This window comes from Coptis chinensis, chromosome 8 (assembly GCF_015680905.1).
Source record: "Coptis chinensis isolate HL-2020 chromosome 8, ASM1568090v1, whole genome shotgun sequence".
Classification (NCBI taxonomy): domain Eukaryota; kingdom Viridiplantae; phylum Streptophyta; class Magnoliopsida; order Ranunculales; family Ranunculaceae; genus Coptis; species Coptis chinensis.
The window spans coordinates 59,952,627-59,973,755 of record NC_141463.1 but is presented as its reverse complement, the minus strand read 5'-3'; the positions used below and the strand labels follow the sequence as shown (position 1 = coordinate 59,973,755).

At 34.1% G+C, this 21,129-nt stretch overlaps 2 long non-coding RNA genes across 29 annotated transcripts; both read left to right on the top strand.

The window, feature by feature from the left end:
- The first annotated feature begins 12,218 nt into the window (after positions 1–12,218).
- Positions 12,219–18,146, top strand: LOC147482228 (uncharacterized). 28 transcript variants are annotated; one of them, XR_015204569.1, is made up of 6 exons: positions 12,221–12,596; positions 12,753–12,801; positions 12,918–12,964; positions 14,004–14,087; positions 14,249–15,850; positions 16,720–17,046. It is a non-coding gene; the product is annotated as an uncharacterized LOC147482228 (long non-coding RNA). The 28 variants fall into 28 exon arrangements; XR_015204574.1 differs by having other exon boundaries at positions 13,988–14,087; XR_015204559.1 differs by having other exon boundaries at positions 12,887–12,964.
- A 931-nt stretch (positions 18,147–19,077) lies between these two features.
- On the top strand, positions 19,078–20,409 carry LOC147482227 (uncharacterized). The gene is made up of 3 exons (XR_015204222.1): positions 19,078–19,149; positions 19,265–19,298; positions 20,291–20,409. It is a non-coding gene; the product is annotated as an uncharacterized LOC147482227 (long non-coding RNA).
- The last annotated feature ends 720 nt before the right edge of the window (positions 20,410–21,129 follow it).

Here is a 21,129-nt window from a genome sequence, read left to right as displayed (position 1 = left end):
ATTTCCTAGTTCATTAATTCTAACAAAAACGATGAGAGTAATGGATTGAAATTATGCTAAGACGGTGATTTAACTAATTTAGATGTTATGATTTAAACTACGACAATTCAATACTACGATGTGAATATGGGAAGGAGTTAGGGGAATTTGATTCCACCTTGATTCGACTTAATAAACTAGCATAGAATTTGTTGAAATCCTAATCTTTATGTTTTCACGTAAAGGTTCGGTATTTCTAATCCCTAATCATTCATGGTAATCTCTACCAACTAATAATTAGTATATGAAGCAATTAAACTCATTCTCATGGTGAACTAATTACTTTCTAGAGTGGAATAGATTATCACAACTATATCTACACTAACACAATCAAGTCTTCATCAAAGCTTCCTCAAACCCCTCTAATGGAGGTTTAGTTTTGATTAATCAAACTAACATTTATAGAATAAAAACAATAAGAACAAGACATTATTGAAAGAATAATAATTACTTTATTAATTGAATTGAAAGAGTCTAAGAATTCAACTTGTATTAAAACTAAGTACTGACTAATTAATTAAATATAATCTATATTATGGACCTAATCTAGGATAGGATAAGAGTTTGGCCTTAGTCCTCTTTATATAGAAGATGCTAGGTCTAAAAATTCATGCATGGGCTTTGGAGCCATGTTTTGGGCCATAAAATCGAGCCCAAAACCTCGTTACTTCAGTCCACAAAGGGGTTTTCTGCTGGAAATGGCTTCAACAGCCTTTTTGTCCACTTATACTCCTCCGATTGGATCAAGGTCTGGATCATTAGAAATCTAGTTTCGAGCCGGTCATTTTGACATATGGTAGGCCCAATTCCAAGGTCTAAGTCCAAAGATACGGCCTGCGAAAGTTCTATTGACTTTTGTGCGCTATTTCTGCCCGCGTTGACTTTGAATTTTCAACTTTGACCGGGCTTTAAAAAGGTTTTTTATCCTTGAATCTTGGCCTTTAATCATAGAACTTCTTAGCAACCAATCTTTGCTCCTTTATCGCAAAAAGGGACGATTTCTTCACATATTAGACTCAATGCCACGAAATACACAAGAGCACGATAACAGTACTAACTCTTACTTATTAATCACATAATTAGTCTAAAAGTAATATTGTTAAAGGGTTAAACCTACAGTTTTGGGCTCTTATCAAACCACCCCCAAACAGCATTTTGCTTGTCCTCAAGCAAATATGAGAAATTAAAATAAGTAACCAAAAATGGAGTTCTAACTAATCTCGTTTCACCGAGTGTGATTGTTGATAAAATATAAAAATGCTGGTTTACCTACGAAATGAACGATGAAAATCAAAACGTAAGTAAACTAAAACTTATTACGAGTCTATATTTATCAAGTTTTCTACTCTCAATTATATCGAAATAGAGTGGAGTAACAAATTCGTTCCACTCCTAGTTCTCTAACATGGAATGATTTCATAGTTAACTACTCGGTCTTAAGTCTAATGAGAGGTTTACGAGGGGAATTCTATACTACGAGGTGAATGAAATTAACAAGTTACGAATAACTCTAAATGATCTTGAATCTTGAATGTGAATCTAGATAAAGAATTAGAGGGGAATTGATTCCACCTCGAATCAACTTAATCACCTAGCATAGGATCGTTGTAATTCAATCCTTACGTTCTTCTTGTAAGAATTGCTCGCTCTAATCTAATAATTAACATGGCATTTCTACCAATTATAACTAGCATGTGAGGTCGTTTACCCATTCTCATGGTGAAACACGACATTCTAGAATGGAATAGACTTACAACGCTTCTACACTTATACAACTAAGTTTTCATCAAGGCTTCATCAACCCCTCTAATGGAGGTTTAGCCTTGATTCATCAACTCATCATTTCCCCTATTATTATAACTAAACATCATATCAAAATTCTAACTTGACTAATTTAACTAACAATACTTCAATCTAATTTAACAACTTATAAATGATAATCAACAAGAATTAAAACTAGATCTATAATTTGAAATGACAAAATCGAAATTTAACAAATAGCTATTTTATTTATCAAACTAATTAAGAACAATGATTCTAAGAGTTTAATCTAAAACAAGAATTGAATTTAAACTAAACTTAATTTAATTAATGAAAACTAGATCTAGAATTATCTATTATTTTAGGTCTAACTATCTACCATTAACAAAGAGTTAAGCTTTTGTTTTTATACTTTCAGATCCAAAAATCGTGCATGGGCTTGGAGCCATGTTTTGGGCCAGAGAATCAGGCCCAAAACCCAATTTCTTTAGTCCAAAATGGGCTCTTCAGCTGCAGTTGGCTTCGACAGATGTTTCGTCCACTTTTGCTCCTCTGATTGGGTCAAGGCTTGGACCATTGCAAAGCTCTTTCCGAGCCGGTCGTTTTGACATAAGGTAGGCCCAATTCCGAGGTCTGAGTCCAAAGATATGGTCTTCGGAAGTTCTCACGACTTTATGTCTTTGTTTTACGCCCGCGTTGACTTTGACTTTCAGCTTTGACCGGGCTTTAGAAAGGCTTTGTCTTCTTGAATCTTGGCCTTTAATCACAGAACTCCTTAGCAACCAACCATTGCTCTTTTATCTCGCTAAAGTGGCACATTTCTGCACATAATGGACTTTGAAGCTTGAAATGCATAAAAACACGTAATCAGTATTAACTCTTACTTATTATTCACATAATTGGTCTAAAAGTATGATTATTAAGGGGTTAAAACTACAGGTTTTGGGCTCTTATCAACCACCCCAAACAGCATTTTGCTTGTCCTCAAGCAAATATGAGAAATTAGCATAAGTGACCAAAATGGAGTTCTATCTACTCTCATTTCTCATTTTGAGTGCGATTGCATTGATATACGCAACAAGGCGCTTAAACCACTAGGAATTCCTAGTGGACGAAGTTATAGCCTCGTGAGAGTTTTCCAGTGAAGGTACTCACAAACTTCATCTATACTACAACGACTAAGAAAGAAAACTATTGTTTCCTTATTCATGCTCCAAATTATCTATACATCTCACTAGCTATGAACAAGAATAACCAAGTAAAAACCTAAGCTAATATATGCATAATAATCAATCATCTACAATAAACATATATACAATGAGTAATACTATGAAATGCAATAGCGAGGTCCGTTTTAAAACTTCGAATAAGCGTCCTTAAGTAGGTTCTCACAATAATAGTCAAGATACAACACTGGGTTTTTCCACTCAAGTTTTATTTACTCTAGTGTCTTGATGGGCACACTTTACCTTACAATCTCAATGACACACAAGGAAGCCCGAGTCGATCAAAACACTACGCCACTTACTATCACACTAACCTATTCCTAATTGAGCTAGAGGTCTCTATTAGGTGTTTCGGGGATTAGGAGATGGTTTAAGAAGGAAGGAAATAGATATTCAAAAAGGACAAGTCTGAGATAATAGAGTCTTCATATTATGTAACTAGAGAAAACCTTGTTATTTACTTTTGCTTCTACACTTTGTTTCCATCCTTAGCCATATTTTTTTTTCTTTTTCTTTGGCTTTTGACTCCTTTTATTCTATTTTTTTGGAGTTTTTATTTTATTTCTATTTTTATTTTTCTTTTCTTTGGATGGAAACTTTTTTTCTTTATTTTCTGAAGCAACTAACTAATTTTTGTTTACATAGGTTTTCCTCTTCTTCTTTCTTCCTCATTCTATTCTCAGACTTATTCTAAATTGGGTAGGTTGATTTTTTTTTATTTTGTTTTGTTTTTGTAGAAGGGTAAATGATTTGTGGTTTATGAAAGGCTAAAGAAAGACTCAGAGGGGCGACTAGCGGAAAATAATTCATAGGTTTGAATTTCTGGCTATATCGATCCAAAGAGGGCCTAAATTCTCGCTTAGGATATGGTTTAGTGATCAAGCACGTGGACGTGTGATTTCTCTATCTGGATTTTACTTCTCTCTTGTGTCATTTATTAAATGTTTCACTCTTATAAGGTTTTAGGCTATATTCTCACGGGATTTGTAGAATAAGTACTCTAGCCTAGATTTCAGAAACTTACTGCTAACAATCATAGATACTCATGTAATATATTTATAGATAGATGCAAAGATTATTACCTACATATTAACCTAAGTTTCTAAAAATTATTCTAATGCAAAAAGCTACATTGAGACTTCTAGATTGTTAAGAGCATAGAGAAATAAAACAATACCAATATTCCTAAGTGTATAAAGCATAACTTATTTATTTATATTTTTGAATTTTTGAAATTTTAACTAGAAAACAAGTGCATATTATACATATCTATATCCTAACGGATGCCTTAATTACACGCGTGTTTCTATGCCCACCCCAAACAATAAGCATGCTTTGTCCTCAAAGCATTTAAATAAAGAGGGTAGAAAAATACCATGGAAACGCATTGAAATTCGGAACATCCGCAAAACAAGGTTAAAACATACTAATATAAAAAGCCGACTTAACTCTATAAGAGTTCGAATTAAATTGCTTGGGACATAAGCGGACACTAAATGGAATTAAAACTTACCTTATCTCCGGGACATGCATATTATCTACCCAATAGCACCATGGGTTTTGTATTTCAATTGGGCTTGGCAAGTCCAAGAACAAATGCTAGCAAGAACCATAAGCGGTTCCAAACCACGTGTGTGATCACCTCATGAGACCAAGCACCATAAGTAGTGCTTTGGAACAAATCTTTGAAAGACTGTTCCGGTATTATTATAGGAGATGTCATCTCAAAACTATGCTCTGGAACAGCTGCAAATGACCCAGGAACAACCGCCAGAAAACTGGAAATTTTCTGGTCTACGGAAGTCGTATAGCTCCGCTTCCAGCGCGAGTCGCGCCGTGGTTTTTTTTTTTTTACGTTGTTTTTACGCTGAGGCGACTTCAACTAGCGAGTCGCTCCGAGGTGCTGATGGTTGAAAATTGAGACGAACAACGGGAAACGTGGGAGTGAAAGGTAAGTGATGGAAGTTAGGTGTAGTGTGGGTTGTGAGTGTAGAATGAATGAAGTTTGTATAGGTTTTAAGTTGCTAAAACGAATCGGAAAGTTGCCAAAAAGCTTTTCTGGCAATTTCCAAAAATACTAAAATTTCCAAACCCGAAAACAGAAACAACTCATATTCTTGATTCTAAAACAACCCTAATATTTTTTAGGTTGAATTTAGGATAGAACCTACCTATTTTATCGAGATTTCATCCTACCATGATATTTATTCATAGATATGCCTATTCGGCAATATTCTCACCCTGACTCAAATAACTTCTAAAAAAGGAGGTCATATAAAAATCATGTTGGACTACATAATACCACCCCAAACAATTTGGGAAAGTGGGATCAACATTAAACAACCACGCACAATGAAAATAACCACATTATATTAATATTGTCATTCAAACAATATTTCACTACAAAAGTCAAAATTAACTACGGAATTTAACAACGTAACATCCTATCTACTAAATATAATAAAAACAACATCAAAACAACAAACAAGAAGAAATCTAGCTACTCTTCAAGGGAGCGAGGTGGGGGGTAAGAATAGGAATTTGAGTGATCAAGAATGGAAAAACCAACACCCCCCCCAAACAAATTTTTGAAAACGGGTTTGTAAAAATTTGTTTTAAAACGGGTCTTTTAAAGTCGATTCGAGACTTGCTAGATTACTATTTTTATAGCTTTAAACTTTTTTACGTTTTATGAATTAGGTTTAATATAAAGGAAAACAATAAGCAGTAAAGACATAATTCACACCATAGAGAAACATGACTCAAAAACCAAGAAACCATGCAAGAGTGAAAAACGTGAATTATGTGAAATGTAGACTTAGGATCCGGTACTTACAACCACACACTCCATAGGGAGGGCCCGGTTACCTAAATGGTGCATTTACCAATATATGGAAAGGAAAGGAAATGCACCAAACACAAAAATTGAGTCGTTTATAGTCAGATACTCGAGACTTATCTAAACATATGTATAAATATGCAGTTTATCATATATCAACAACCGAAATAGTTGTGGATCGTTCCATAAATAAATATCACAGAAAACATATCCAAACACAATCAAGCACCAAGATTTTCTACGACGCAGCCTAGTGGAATGAAAGCGAAGTCGGATAGACCTACAACATAACCGAGCATGCACCTTATGTTTCATCTTTGAATGAGAGGGTGTCCTAGTGAATAAGTGTGGAAAAGTGAATGGTTGTGGAAGATATGGTGGATTGGGATAAGTTTTAGAGGGAAAACATGGAAAAAATGAGGATGTGGGTTTAGTACAAAACTCATTCATGGTGTAGTTAGGGACTGTCTCAAGTCTGAAAATGAAGGTGTCAAGTGGTTTATCCTTGGGAAGTAATTGTTTACTAGGTGGATTTAAAAAATCATGAAGTACAGGAGAAACTAAATGATCGAGTGCAAACTCGAGGTTCCATTGAAAAGGTGGAGGGTGGGGAATATTGGTGATGGAAGGTGAATGATTCTCAGCTAGAGCTCTCAAGTCCATATCATCAGAAATCTTGATATATGCAAGACATTCCTCAATAGGTGGGTCAAAAGGATCACTGGGATAGAGATTGAAAAATTCATCTTCCGTCATAGCATCAAGGGATGAATGGTTGTTTCCAAGGGGGGACTCGCAAAGTGGTAAAGAAGAGATGCAAAAGAGTTGCAGGAATTCTTCTTCGATTTCGTCTACTACCAGGGAGTCATTGTTAAAGTCGGAATTTCCGAAGGAAAGGAATTTGTTAATCTGTTTCTTTGGAAACATGTTTTTGAAGTAATCTTGAGCTAAGCTCTCGATCATGCTAACCTCTCCATTTGTAGATGAATCGGGATACTGTGTCCTCGTTTTGAAAATATTTACCTCAACAGAAAGATGGCCAAAGGACAAAGACATCGAACCATCGTGGCGGTTTATGCCGCGTTGGCGAGCCAAGAAAGGACGCCCTAAAATGATAGGTACAGAGTCGTTAGTGACACATTAGGTCGAGGATAACGTAAGTTTGGGTAGTAAAAATTTTGGACTTTAACCAAAGACGCGTTTTCAACCACACCCTTAGGATACTTAATAGACCGATCGGCTAATTGCAATGTCATTTTAGTAGGTTGCATCTCCTCTAGACCTATTTGTTTATACAAATAAAAGCGGGAGTAAGTTAACACTAGCCCCCGTGTCTAGTAAGCAGCGGTCGTCGTGTGAGAATCTCCTAAGGTGCATTGATATAGTAGATCGACCCGTGGTCCTTGTACTTAACAATTCCATTATTTTCGGATAAAGTTGGGAACTGTTCAGTTAGAAAGGCGTCTTTAGGTATGTTGGTCTTACGCCTAGTAGTGCATAACTCCTTAAGAAACTTAGCGTGGTTAGGTAGCTTTTTTATAGCTTCGAGAAAAGGAAGGTTTATCGTTAGATTTTTGAAAATGTTCCTAATCTCCTCAAAGTTTGTATCCCTGGTTATGACTACTGGTGGTGTAAAAACGGGCATATTACGGCGTTATCAACCACTTTGCTAGAACGGAGAGTGGTGATAGTATTTAACTCACCTACGTTTCTATTTTCATTACTAGTATTACCGCTTATCTCAAAGGCTGTGTTTGGTGTTTTAGGATTAGGTATCGTTTGACCTGGAAACACACCTTTTGGTTGTACTTTCTTTTGGGTTAACTGCTGTAAGAAAAGTTGGATGGACTATAAAATCTGTTGTTGGGTTTGCATAAAGGCGTCGAAACGATCCAGTTGTGGAGGAGTGGTTGTTACAGGTTGTGTGACAGGAACTATGTCACGTTGATTATTAGTGGGTGGGTTGTGATAGTTATTATTTACCAGAACGATATCTCTATTAGCATTATAATTATTATTGTTATAATTATTATAATTATCTTATATTTAGTAGAAAAAAGACTTTTTGTTACTGTTTTAAAATGTTATTTGTGATTGTTATGTTCGAAATTGTCACAAATGGCATAAAAAGGGTTTTTGTGACTGGTTTAAAAAGGTTTTTATCACCCCCATAAACTGAACCGTGACAAAAAGCATCTTGGCTAATTAGTTAGTGTTATGTATGACCACCACTCCAATAGGCCGGTCATAATTGGGATATTAATCGACGTGTTGAGTATGCTGACGTAAGAAATTAATTACAAACAAAGTTAAACAGCATGCCCCACAAGGTCACGACTCAAAATAAACTGTCCACCCAAATTTCCACCTCTACACGCGTGCACCTGGTCTTCTCTCTCTTATCCCTCTGTAAGTTATATTTTTTTTTATTCAAATCCACCAAATCGAGACCAGGAAAAAAGTGGATTACAAACGGTGTTCCGATCTCGGTTACGAAATATATTTATCATCTTAGTGTTGTTGATGCATGCAAAGTCTCCTCAAAATTCCCATCCATCGCAAACTATTATTAATTTAGGATTGGAAATAATTGAGTTGTAGTTAGTGGGGAAGATGGTAGGGGCAACAGAGGAAGTGGAATTGAATAGGTTAGAAAACCAGGTGGATAATGGTGGTGGTGGTGTTTGGGAATATCTTTGTCTCGTTAGTAAACTTAAAATTCGCCGTTCTGATAAAGTTTTGAAACATGGGCTGTCCATTTTGAATTATCCTAAAAAACGTTCCAAATTAGGCCCCGAAGGTAACGCTTCTTGTTTTTTATTATTATTTATTTATTCATGCAATTGATTATTATTAAATATTAGATCTTTGTATTGCTATACTTTGCAAAATGGGTATTGTTATTGGGTTGAATTAATTCTATCCCCTTAGAACACATGATGCATCTAGTGGTTTGTTGTCTCAACTTGTTGACACTATAAGTAAATCAATTAGCTACACCAAGCCCAAACTGAGGAGGAGGCAGGGAATAACATAGTTATGTGATAAATGACTAAGTCTAAATGTGGCACTTTAAGTGCATCAATCACGTACACCTTAAAACGAGAAACTTTACAAAATACAACAACAAAATTGGAGGCGTAATCAGAAGAGGGAACCGAGCAGGAAATTGGTTATGATTTTCTTTTTTGTCAGGTATATTTAGTTGGATGTTTATTTTTCTTTGTTTTATGATAGTCGCATGGATTGTAGTGGGATGATTTCTTATTCTGTAGCTAAAATGTATTTGATAAGGGATTGTGATTCTTTGTGTAGAGTGGGACTCTTTATGAGCAGGTGGCTGTTGCTGCTATGGATTGCCAACATCTTGATGTTGCAAAGGTAGAGTTACTGACACTGAACTCAAAAGATGATAAAGATGGAGGACGAGAAAGGGATAAGAGAAGTATCTGATTTGAAAGTGAAACCTTTACGTTGTTGCTGCTCTAACTTCGAGGTGGACAATGAGAGAAGGGTAAGAGAACTGCCAAGTCGATTTCTTTGCATCGACCAATCGAACCAAGTTAGTTATGCTAGGGTTTCTTGTTTTTTCCCTTTTAATTTGCTAGATTTAATTCAAGTTTTTTTCCCCATTATATTGAGCTTTTGCTTTTGGCCGGATTCCATTTCTAATCCTTCTTTCAATTGCAGTCAACACAAATTTCAACTCTTGCTCTCTCTTCATTTCTTCTTCAAATTTCAAGCAAGGCAGGTGAGAATTAATTAGGGTAGTTTAAAAAGCATAACACTGTGACTGTACCATGAGCCCTGTTAAATGTTAATCTGACTTTCAATTTTGGTTGTACTGTATGTTGTATGTTGGATCAGGAAATAAATTCCTTAACTTAAATTTTAATCAGTCATCATTGTTTATGACTTGAATTTTTTAGTGTTGGTTGATTTGGATCGTTTGCTTTAAGATTTTTCTCACACTTAATAAATTTGCAAGTACTAAACTTTACTCGTATTATATGTGGTCAAATCATCGTAAGCTAATGGAACCTTGTTGTGTCTTTGGAGAGTTTTGTTTTAGATTTTACAGAAGACATGGAGATTTGTGAGCTAAATTCCGCCAATTGACTATTTTGAGGGCCCTTTTTTGTATTTCAGTTGATAGTGCATAGCACTCACTTCTTGAGTGTTTTAGCCTCGTGGAACTTGCTTTAGCAGCCAACCAGCCACAGGTGATAACTTGAATCTCTTTTCAATTACCTCCTATCAAAATTGTCTTGTTGGCTACTCACTATTGAATAGTCTTTTAAATTGGTTGCAGTTTACAGTGAGGTAGTACTATTGCTATATATACATGTTGTGGTGTCTGTGTTTGCCCTCAAGGTGTTGTAGTGTGAGTCTGTCTGCCTGTTGTTACACTGTTGTGCCTCTTTTTCCATGTTAAGTTATTGGAACTCCTTTCCCTGTTAAGATGTTGGAACTCAATCCTTTCTATATCACAATCTACATGGTTGAGTTTGTCTCAGGTTTGAAATCCTTTTGTCTGAATTTACTTGTAGCAATGTCAAATTGAAGTGCTTCTCTTTTCCTCCTTACATCCTGTATTTTCTTCATATAATGATTAACTTGCATTGGCATGTGTTTGAGGATATTTCTGCCTATTGGTTTAATTAGTTATTTCTTATTGCATTTGTGAGGTAATAGTTTTGCTTGTCGTCTATCTTGGTGAGCAATTGTTTGTGTGGATGTTTGGAAAGCTCAACTGCCTTCGACAGTCATGGTCAGCAATTTTTACTCGTTTTTTTTAGGTACTATTGTTTTCCTTTCTCCTATATAATTAAAGAGCTTTTACTGTTATTATGGGCTTGGTGTTTTGTTTCTTCGTCATGGCTTGGTCTTTTTCAAGAGGACCATGTCACAAGTTAGTTTGATCCTAATTTCCCTAAGATGAACATTAGAAAAACGTCTTTACAATTTTTATGTTGCAAGTTCTGCACTAGCACTTCTTAATCTTTCTTGGGTGGTGATGAACATTAGAAAAATGTCTTTGTTTTCAACAAATAAGGAACACATAATTGTGCTTTGATTTTCTGTTATTGGATAGTCTGACTGTTTGTTTTAGAAGCAAAGTTATAAAGTTATTTGCTTTGACTTTAAGGAACTCAAGGGGTCTCTTTCATTGATGTCCCACTGCATACTAAAATCCAAACTGACGGATTGTCTTAATCTTTGATATTGGGTTGAACTAAAGATTCCCTACTGAAAATACACTTCAAATTTATTTACTAAGTTGTTCACATTTAGTCTTTTTTTTTATCAATGAGTAGGCATTAATGGGCTTTTTACTTTGAGGTTTCTTCTGTGATCAAAAAACTTATTGGTGATTTGTTGTTTGATTGCAAGTAGGAATCAAATGCATGCAAGGAGTGAGTCTTTTGGATAGCTTGTCTAGCACTAGCCACAAGGATTGAAGAGAACCAGCCTTACAGCTGGTAATTTTATTTTTTTCTCACATTAATTAGTAGAGTAGATAAAACGTTAATTGTTTAAGTGCTTTCCAATTATTGATGAAATGGAGTTGTGGGAATGAGATGGACTGGAATTGACTTGGTCCAAGCTGATCAGTAACCCAATTAGACTCCTTAAATGATGAACAAGCTTATTACATATGTAATATCTGAGTTTCCCCTATCCAAATTATTTCGTTAAGAATAGAATCTACACTACCCCTATACATTGATGGTTGAGATAGATGGAACCTCCTATGATCTATAGAATGTATGCACTATTTGTATGTGTTATGACCAAGAAATTTGATTGTTTGGTTCGTTTTGTGCGGAGACATGTATATACATATACTTCGTTAGCTTTTAGACTCCCTCGCATAATGTGATAGTTCAAACAGGATTCAACCCCAGAGCCATTAGTAGAAAAAAGGGGTTTTGTGACTGTTTTAAAATGTTATTTATAACTTTTCTGTTCGAAACGGTCACAAATGGCAGAAAAGGGTTTTTATGACTGTTTTAAAAAGTTTTTGGTGACGTGCGTTTTCGAAATGGTCACAAATGGTTTTTTTTTTTCTAAAGAAGGCGTATATGTGTGGAGAACTATTTGTGACTATTTCACTAAAATAGTTACATATTACCCCACCTTAAGTGACCATTTGACCCATCTATTTGACCCAACTAGATTTTGGTCCAGTGCGCCTACAACTCTACTAAAAAAAAACTAATTCGAAACACAACACTACGCCCACCACTACACCAATTTGGCCAATTAACGACACGCAAGATGGTTAATGGCACTTGTTAAATTACGATTGCTTATGGCTGTCGTATAAGGACTCATTGCTGTTGTTTTGTGTGTGAGGCTTCCCGCATGTCCTTTGGTGAAAAATTCAAGCAAGCCCTCCCGACTCTCTGGGGTGTTCTAGTAAAAACAGTCTTCTAAACATTTTTTAGTTCATGGGTTTGCTGCCTCTCTCCATCTCAAGTTAGTTCTACACTTCTAGGTTTTCCTCAAATTTCCATGCCAGCGATTTCATTTACGTAACTCTCAACTTTACACCTTAAATTTCAGTTCTACTCCTCAAATTTACTCTCTCTCTCTCTCTCTCTCTATTAACTCAATTCGAGGGTTTGGTATTGATTGTAGTAACTTTCATATCTCTACGGTGTCTACGGTTTGGTATTGATATGGGTTCTTAAAAGGCATCAGCATTAATTTGCACCACATAAAATGTACTGCCAATGCAAATTGATTTTGTTTAATTTTGTAGTGAATTCTTTCTTTTGTTTTTTGTTATTTTGATATTAATAATTCTTTGGGTTTTGGTGTAATTGAGGAGATGAGATTAAGTATTGGTATTGTTAAGTTTAACTTTACTTGAATTTCAGGAAGTGGGTATACACGCCATAGCATGTTAATTAGCTATTCTTCGACCAGGTACTCTTCCTCTCACTTCAAATCATTATAAATTTTAGAGATATTTATTATCAATATCGATTTCTTTTCCATTTTTTGCTACCAGTTCTAGTGGATTTTGATTTTGGTTGTTTTAGAGATTCCTTCTCATCTGTCTCTCTCAAGGGCAACATCTAATTAATAGGTATTTTTTTTTTAAGATCTGTTACTATGGATATTCCTATTTGTACAATTAATGACATTTATTGGGGTCTCTGTGTTTCTTTGTGATAAATCATTGGGTTTTGTACGCAAGAATTGAAACTGTGAAATTTAATGGGTGCTTGTTTGTGATGACTTGTTTGAATGAGGGTGTATGATGTATGTTTACTCTCTCTATTTGTGGAATGGTATGGTTAATTTTCAATTTATTAGAGATTTGATCTGAAATGGTTTTGTGAATCATATCAATTTAACTGGTAGCCACCAAAAATCGTTGAGGATAGTGATGGTATTTAAATGCAATGGTAGAAGCTAACAAAGTAACAAGCTTTCACAAGTTGCTATAACAAATTTTATTCATAAGTCACTAACGTACTGCAACAAACAATGAGTATCTTAGGATTAAATTTGTGGAATGATGGTGTCTGGTTTTATATATATTTTTTTGTGTTATCGATGGTGTTTGGTTTTACATATTTGTCGTTTTAAAATAAGTTTTTCCCCGTTCTATTTGTGTTATTTTATTTACTCTATTGGCCAATCTCACATATACAAGTAATTGGATCAATTGGTTCTTAGAAGTCAGAACAATAAGTTTATTTATATCCTTCTTGAGACGAACGATTGCATCACCTTTTACAAGGGGTTGTTGCTTGGTAATGTGAGTCTCCTATTAGAAGTAGAGGTGTGTAGCCCCAAAAGGATCGTACTTAGTTTTCATGGTCTTGGTACAAGCTATTGTACTATGTACTTAGTAACCTAGATGTGCCATGTGAGATATGCTTCAGAAAGGCCTTATAAGATCTTATTTTAGATAGAAATTTCATATGCAACTATCTTTTTTATTGCTTTGTTATTAACACACAACTCTATGAAGGATACATGCTTTAGTAGTCATGGATGGGATACACACTTCAGTAGAAATGAAAATCGTCAGTTTTAAGGTCCACATTTGTTATAAATATGATGTCTGTGTTGCTCTCACAACTTATTGCATGGAGCCAAGGATTTATCAACTGTAGGTATGACAGCCCTTGCTTTTGACTTGGTTAAGCTGATGATAAAAGTAGCGGATAGTTACAACTATCGTTTCCCCTGAGCTCAATGTAAGTCGATACATTTGATACAAGTAGTTATCATCTTCTGGGTTCTCTGTGTTTGGCCAATTCATGATCCTGCTTCTTGTTTTCAGAGTGGTAAACTGAAAATTTTGAAAAAAAAAAAGAAACAAAATTTTGATAGTGTTTAATTTCTCAAATTTTTTTAGGTCCAACTTTCAGTAAGCTATTCCTACTACACCGTTAATCCAGAAACTGATATTGATCAAGTTTAGCACAAGAAAAAGTTATCACACCTATGGATTTCTTGATTTCTTTGTTCTTACCTCCAATTCTCCTAAGCAATGGTCCGAAGTCATCCAACACCTTGCTAACGACTTGCCGTGATTGAGGCTTTATCATGGTATTTACATCTCACACAGTCCTTCGTCTAGTACAGTTATATCACTCTTTATCTCGAGCACAAGGTAATTTCCTTCTATTTATGTTTCTTCAATCTCCTTACCTTATGCTATTTTTTTAAAACCTAATTTGTAAATGATGGGGTTTAACTAAAATACAATGGATTTAAGGGTTTCTTATGTTCTTATGTTTAATTGTATTCCATATGATTTGATAGAAGTGCTGAAGATTTGGAACTTTGTCATGGGCATAGTTCTCATGGTTGATATAATTTCTTAAATTAGATTAGGTGAAAAATATCTATCCCCTACAACAAAACCCCATTTTGCCATTTAAAGTTGATGATTTTTGGGCAATCTATTTGAAAATCATATTTTTCATAGGTGGTATGCTATTTGGTGTAAGGTATACGTTCATTTAAATGATTTGCATATGCCTTCTAGCATTGACTTTCACATATATTTGAGTTAAAAAATGACTTTTAAATCTTTGAATCTATAAACTCTCAAGGTCATTGATTTACTAAGTTACTTGCAGAGTATCATGATGAACTTGAAGCTTCCAAATTACAATAAAGAGTTGCTTGTGACTCCAGGAAATTGTTTCTGTTACGTCGATAGTTACCGACATATAATGCAATTTCTGTTGAGGGCATTGGCAGTAGGATAAGCACTAAAGCATGGTTATATGTATGTAGATCACTTTGTGAATTTTTTTCTGTTTGTAATATCTATTGAAATCTGTCCGAGTCTAATTGTTTAATGCACATACACTTGCCATGAACTTATCACCTGAACAACCTGCATTTGACAATGAAGAAGATCTTAAAGAGCTTTTGCAGGTATTATACTTAGTTTTGATAATTGTTGTACACTTGTACTATTGCTATTTTGGTTTCTTAAGATGTTTATCTGGTTTTGCTTAATTTGCTCAAAGGTTCTGAAAAAGTGTATGATAGTGCGATCGAGAAATGAGGTTTTGCAAGCCGAATGGATCACTAAAACTGTTAGGATAAATATTTTGATGAAAAGGAAAAGCGAAGGAATTGCCAAGCTCAATTCAGATCTGCCTATGTTCTTTGTCATGAAGCATATACACATGTATAGAAACTCAAGAAACAATTGTATGATAAAGTAACTAACTTGGTAATTTTTTTTGCTATCTTATGCCAATATTTACAAAATGTTTAGTAATTTTTTAACTGATGCGTTAAGCTATTCTTCAGAATGCATGTTAATAAGGTTCTTATTATTTCATCATATTGATTATTCAGTCTTAGGTCTTATATGAAGTATTGCATTAACTTTGTTTGGTGTCGCATGCTTATGTTTCATTTTATAGGTACCCAATGTTTTATTTCCCATGCCTATACTTTGGATTGAGCATCACTTTGATCAAATATATTTACGGTGAGAACTTTGTTTCTCTTTTACTGATTTATCGTTTTAATTGTCTCTTAATTTTGTTGAGGGTTGTATTTGGGTGTTAACTAACATCTTAGTTCTTGCCAAGGTTCAAAATATCGATATCGATGAATATATCGGTGTACCCAAAAACCGATATATATCGGATATATCAGATATATCTATTTTTTTTGTGATCAGTCCAAACTATTTAAAATATCGGAAATATCGGATATATCGGAAATATAATATCGGAAATATTGGAAATATATCAGAAATATATTGGAAATCGGATTTATATTAAAAAATGGTCAAAAAGTCAAACGATATATATCGTAAATATCGGATATATCGATTATATCAGCGATATAAACTTTTATATCGGAAATTTCGATATATATCGGAAAAAAAAGGGTACTATATTCGGTAGATATATGTCAAAAATATCGATATCGGTGTACCAAAATATCGATATATATCGGCGATATATCGGATATATCGTCGATATTTTGGTCCATGGTTCTTGCTACCTAAAATATGGTAATCCTTTCTAACTGCGTATTATTCTTTATTTGAGGTGTTGTAGGCAGAAGCATGTGCATTTGAGTGTTAGTTCTGGATGTGCACACCTAGGAAAAAAATACCCCAACCATTCAAAATATCATATTCATGTCTCCCCATAAGTGTTTAACTAGATAACGGGAGATAGTGTCTTGGTTGTTTAATGTTTCTTGTGCACTTGTATTCTGATGCTTGCCATACTCATTCCAGGTATCTCCTTGGTCACTTTTCGGTACATTTATTCTTATTCACAACACTCGTGATATTTTTCATAATAGTCTTATGTTATAACTTTGTTGTTTCTTATATTCCAGGAAAAAAATCTTAGCCATAAAAAGGCTTTCATCGACAAGGAGATAAATGAAGTTCGAATGAATTTTGTTAATTTCATCTAAGAATGTATTATAAACTATCCTCAAGACGAAGATGAACTATAAGGCTGAAGACATATGTAGTTGATCGCCTTTGACGAGATTAGGTTATTTTTTCATTTGGATTTGGATTTGGATTTGGATTAGGTTGATTAAATTGATATGAATTAGATTGGAAATGTGTTATTTACTTCATTATGTTTTACGATTAAGTACAAATATATATTGGTTATCCAAGGGGATTGGAATATTTTATTGAAATTAGTAATATATATGAGTGTTACTTGAAATTTAGTGGATCATATTCAGGTGTGTAGTTTATTGTAGGTTCCCAATTTTGTGAGTTTTCATATATATATATATATATATATATATATATATATATATATATATATATATATATTCACGTATTTTTTTCTTTTTGTAATAAAAAAAAAACAATATATATATATCACGGTTTTACCCAAACCGTCATGAATAATGGTACTTTTTATGACCGTTAAAACAGGATGAATGCATAACCGTTTATTTAAAACCGTCACAAATGATATAATTTGTTGTGATGGTTTTTGAGCAATTGTTACCGTTTTTTATTGTAGAGAGAGGCTAGTGGAACAAATATTTGTGACGGTTTTGGGAAAAAAATAAATGACTTCCACTCCGTTACGGTTTTGGAAAAAAAAAAAAAAACAGTGACAAAAGACTTTTTATCACTGTTTTTAATAGTGAAATAAAACCCTTTTTCTTGTAGTGAGTGTAGGTTTCTATTGATTAAGACACATTTACCCTGTGGTCCTTATGCAAGTTGCAAAGTACAACTAGTTCAATAAATGTGGATTAGTTTTCCCACTTTGAAGCCATCTGCTTGGTGAAATACTTATGCAACTTCTTGCAGGTATAAGGATTAGACAACTAAACTATTGCAAGCTGTCAAAACTTTCTATGAGTCTCTTGACTTTCGTATGCTCACTTTCGACTTTGTCTCACACCTATTTTTACGCTTTTAACATACATTCTATAACATATACCGCACTATGCTAACTCCATTAGTAAGCACGAGTATGACATAGTTTAGCAAAGCAACTATGTCACAACGATTTTAATTTTAATTAATTTGATTGGTTGAATATTAACTATGTTGTTTTTTGTACAATGTCAGGAATAATCTTTCGAATTGAGATTGTACAGCTATGAATTTTGTCGAACTACCACCAAGATTCATCATGGGCGGTAGGAAATGCATGTGGCTATATCTCACATGTCTTTTTGCTATTGAATTTAAATGTTTCTTTCTTTTTTTTGTCTATGTACATAGATTGAGATGTTCAAGTGGAATTAGTGTTTGTAATGAAATATTTTTTGGAATGTAACGAATTATATGAGTTTATGAAGTTATATCAATCGTATGTATTTAGCTGCTTATAAGTGCGGAATTAGTGTAGAATGAGATTTTCTTTTTATAAAATAGAATGATGTTTATGACGGTTTTAAGAAAACTGATGTAAATAACATCTCTTTTATGACGGTTTACAATTCAATTTGCAACTGTTTCACCAAAACAGTCACGAAAACCATGTTTTTTAGTGACTGTTTTTTACTATTTGTCATGGTGCTAAGTTGCTGGAAGACTACTATTGAAAGTAATATTTGTGACGGTTTTGGGGAAAAAATGACTCTCACTCCGTCACGGTTTTAGAAAAAAAAAACAGTGACAAAAGACTTTTTGTCACTGTTTTTAACAGTGATATAAAGCATTTTTTCTTGTAGTGATGTCATTGTCGTGGTGGAGCTTGGTTCACTACACCAAAAGGGTGATTTTGTAACGCATCCATTTTTCACTTAGTAACAGTTTTTTTACCGTAACACAGTTCTTAACAGTTAGAAAGCGTAAGTATGGCTTGCTTTCCGTTACTTTATTTTTAGATAATTATGGGGATTATTTAGTCACGGTAGACTAACAGATGGATTTCGTTAGAAATAAAATAAAAATAATTTATGAAAAATAAAAAAGAAAGTCCAAACCACATTAAAGGTTGGAAACCCGCACTCATATCTTTCTCACTTTTAGAAGTGGATAGCTAAAACCAGCAGTTCCTCATCTATAATGAAGGTTAGTTTTGTTTCTTCTTCATCTTCTGCTATTTCACTTCTTCTTCTCCTTCTTCACGCTTCTTCTTCTTCTTCTTTGGGTTTGGAAAGCCTAGTTTTTTTGTTTTTTTTTAAAAATAGTTCGGGCTTCCTCTTCAATTCTTTTCTTTACCTTTTGTGTTTATCTACTTAGGGTTTGGTTGGATTTTCAGATTTGGCTTGAGAACGAGTTAGGGTTTCTCAATGGTACGCTCTCAACATTTCGGATTTGGTCAGCTAATTTTGGTAAGGGATTTGTGAACATTGGTTTTCTAATTAAATCTTAATATTTTAAATTGTTTGATAAAAATTAGAACTCTGCTCAAAAGTTTTAATGTTTTCTATTATTCAACCTGCGCAGATCTTGTTTTGGTATCTTGGTTGGACGGAAAAAGGTATGAAACAAAGGAAATTTTGTAATTTCGTTGTTGGCTTTACTTTTAATTTTCCTTAAGGAGATATTTCTTGTTGAATTGTATATAGGTCTCTGATCTTTTAATGAGTGTAGATGTGATTGGTGATGCCCTCTGGAAATATTTTTGTGTTTGTTGTCCCCCCTTGTATCTAGAAGGGTATGGTTTAACCTCAACCTGAATTTTGGTTGCTTAAATTATGTGTCTATTGGGTTTTTTTTCTTAATTCATCGTGTAGGTTAGAGAAGATGGTTGAAGGGATCAATAGCAGGTTTGTAGTCTTTGTGTAGATGTCATTTGTAGGGCCCTTGGTGTTGAATAAGTAGGTTTTCTTCTGTAACCTATGTACGTTAGTGGTGCCTCCTTTAAAGGTTACATGCCATGATCCTTTACCTTTAGTTAGATATTTTGAATCTGTTGCAAAACTTACGCATGAACTATTTTTTTTTTTAATTCTTTTGTACGAGCTTTTGTTTGCTTAAATATTATGTACTAGCTTTTGTTTGCGAAATTGAAGTCTGCTTGTACTTGGACATTGCAACTGAACTAGACGATACTTTGTTTATAACCGAAAATGACTTTAGGTTGTATTATGGAACTGTAGTTGGACATTGCAACTGAACTAGACGATATGTTGCTAAGGTTGGAACCCAAAAGAACTTTAGGTTGCATTATGGAACTAATCAGTACACCCTTTGGTTGATTTACTAACTCACACAATTTTCACTTTCTAAGCTTTAAACATGTGTTATCTTTAAACATGCATTAGGTCTCAAGTCAATAATCTTAAATGTTGTTGGTAATCTACTAAAGTTTTTTTAAAAGAAGGCAGCACTTGGTCACTTTTATTCCTAAACTAGCTTCTTTGTCTATGTTGTGAGAGTACATGTTCTTTATTTTATGTTCTTTTGAGGTTGATAGTTGATATTCATCAGTCAGGAATGCGGAAGTTCTTATTGGTTTCTCTCTTGCAGGTGATTCAAGATAAGGGATCAGCCATGTAGCTTAGACGCTCCTATTTTGTTTGAAAATTATGCACCAAATCATTCCCTTGGAGGACGAACTTTTGGTGTAGGTCTTAAGCATGTCATTTGTTAAGGTACGAAGTTTTGGTATATTCTTTTCTTTGTTCAGTATTATAACTGTGGTTCGCAGCAAAGGTAATGCTTTTTTACGTTTATATCTATGTTTTTTCTATTAATTCCAATTACTTTGGTGGTCTTTTTATGAAAATGGGTAGATTTTCTGCTTCTAGTTATGCTCGTTTTTATTTTTAATTATATTTCTGTCTTAAGATTATGAAATTCGGTATTGAATTTGTGTGATCCCCATTCCTGAATTGTGTTTGGTCTCAAGTCTTTTAACTTCAAGATAAATTCCATCAACTGTTTGAGTATATGCCACTTTAAGTTTGCATGTTTGGAATGGCGCTTATATTTCTTTCAATTACTTCATTTGATGTTATGCTTTACTACGGTGAATGATGGATTGTGTTGCTAAGAACTGTGTTTTGGGGTCTTGTTTCATTCTTGTTCTCTTTTGTTTCTGACTTGCATTATGTGCTAATAATGTCGTAGTGTTTGTAATTAGTTCACGTTTAATCCTTCCAATACCAAAATAGGTCGAACCTGATCCTGTTTCAATCATGTTATTGTAATTTTATGAAGTCGATTTTAAATTTAATACTTGTTTCAACTTCTTAAGAGCACTTAGTCTTTGCATTGAAAACATCAGTGATGAAGTTAATCCTCTAACTGCCTATGTTCACTTTAGAATTCTGAGTGTGTTACAGTGGCATTGGCTTGGTATAGAT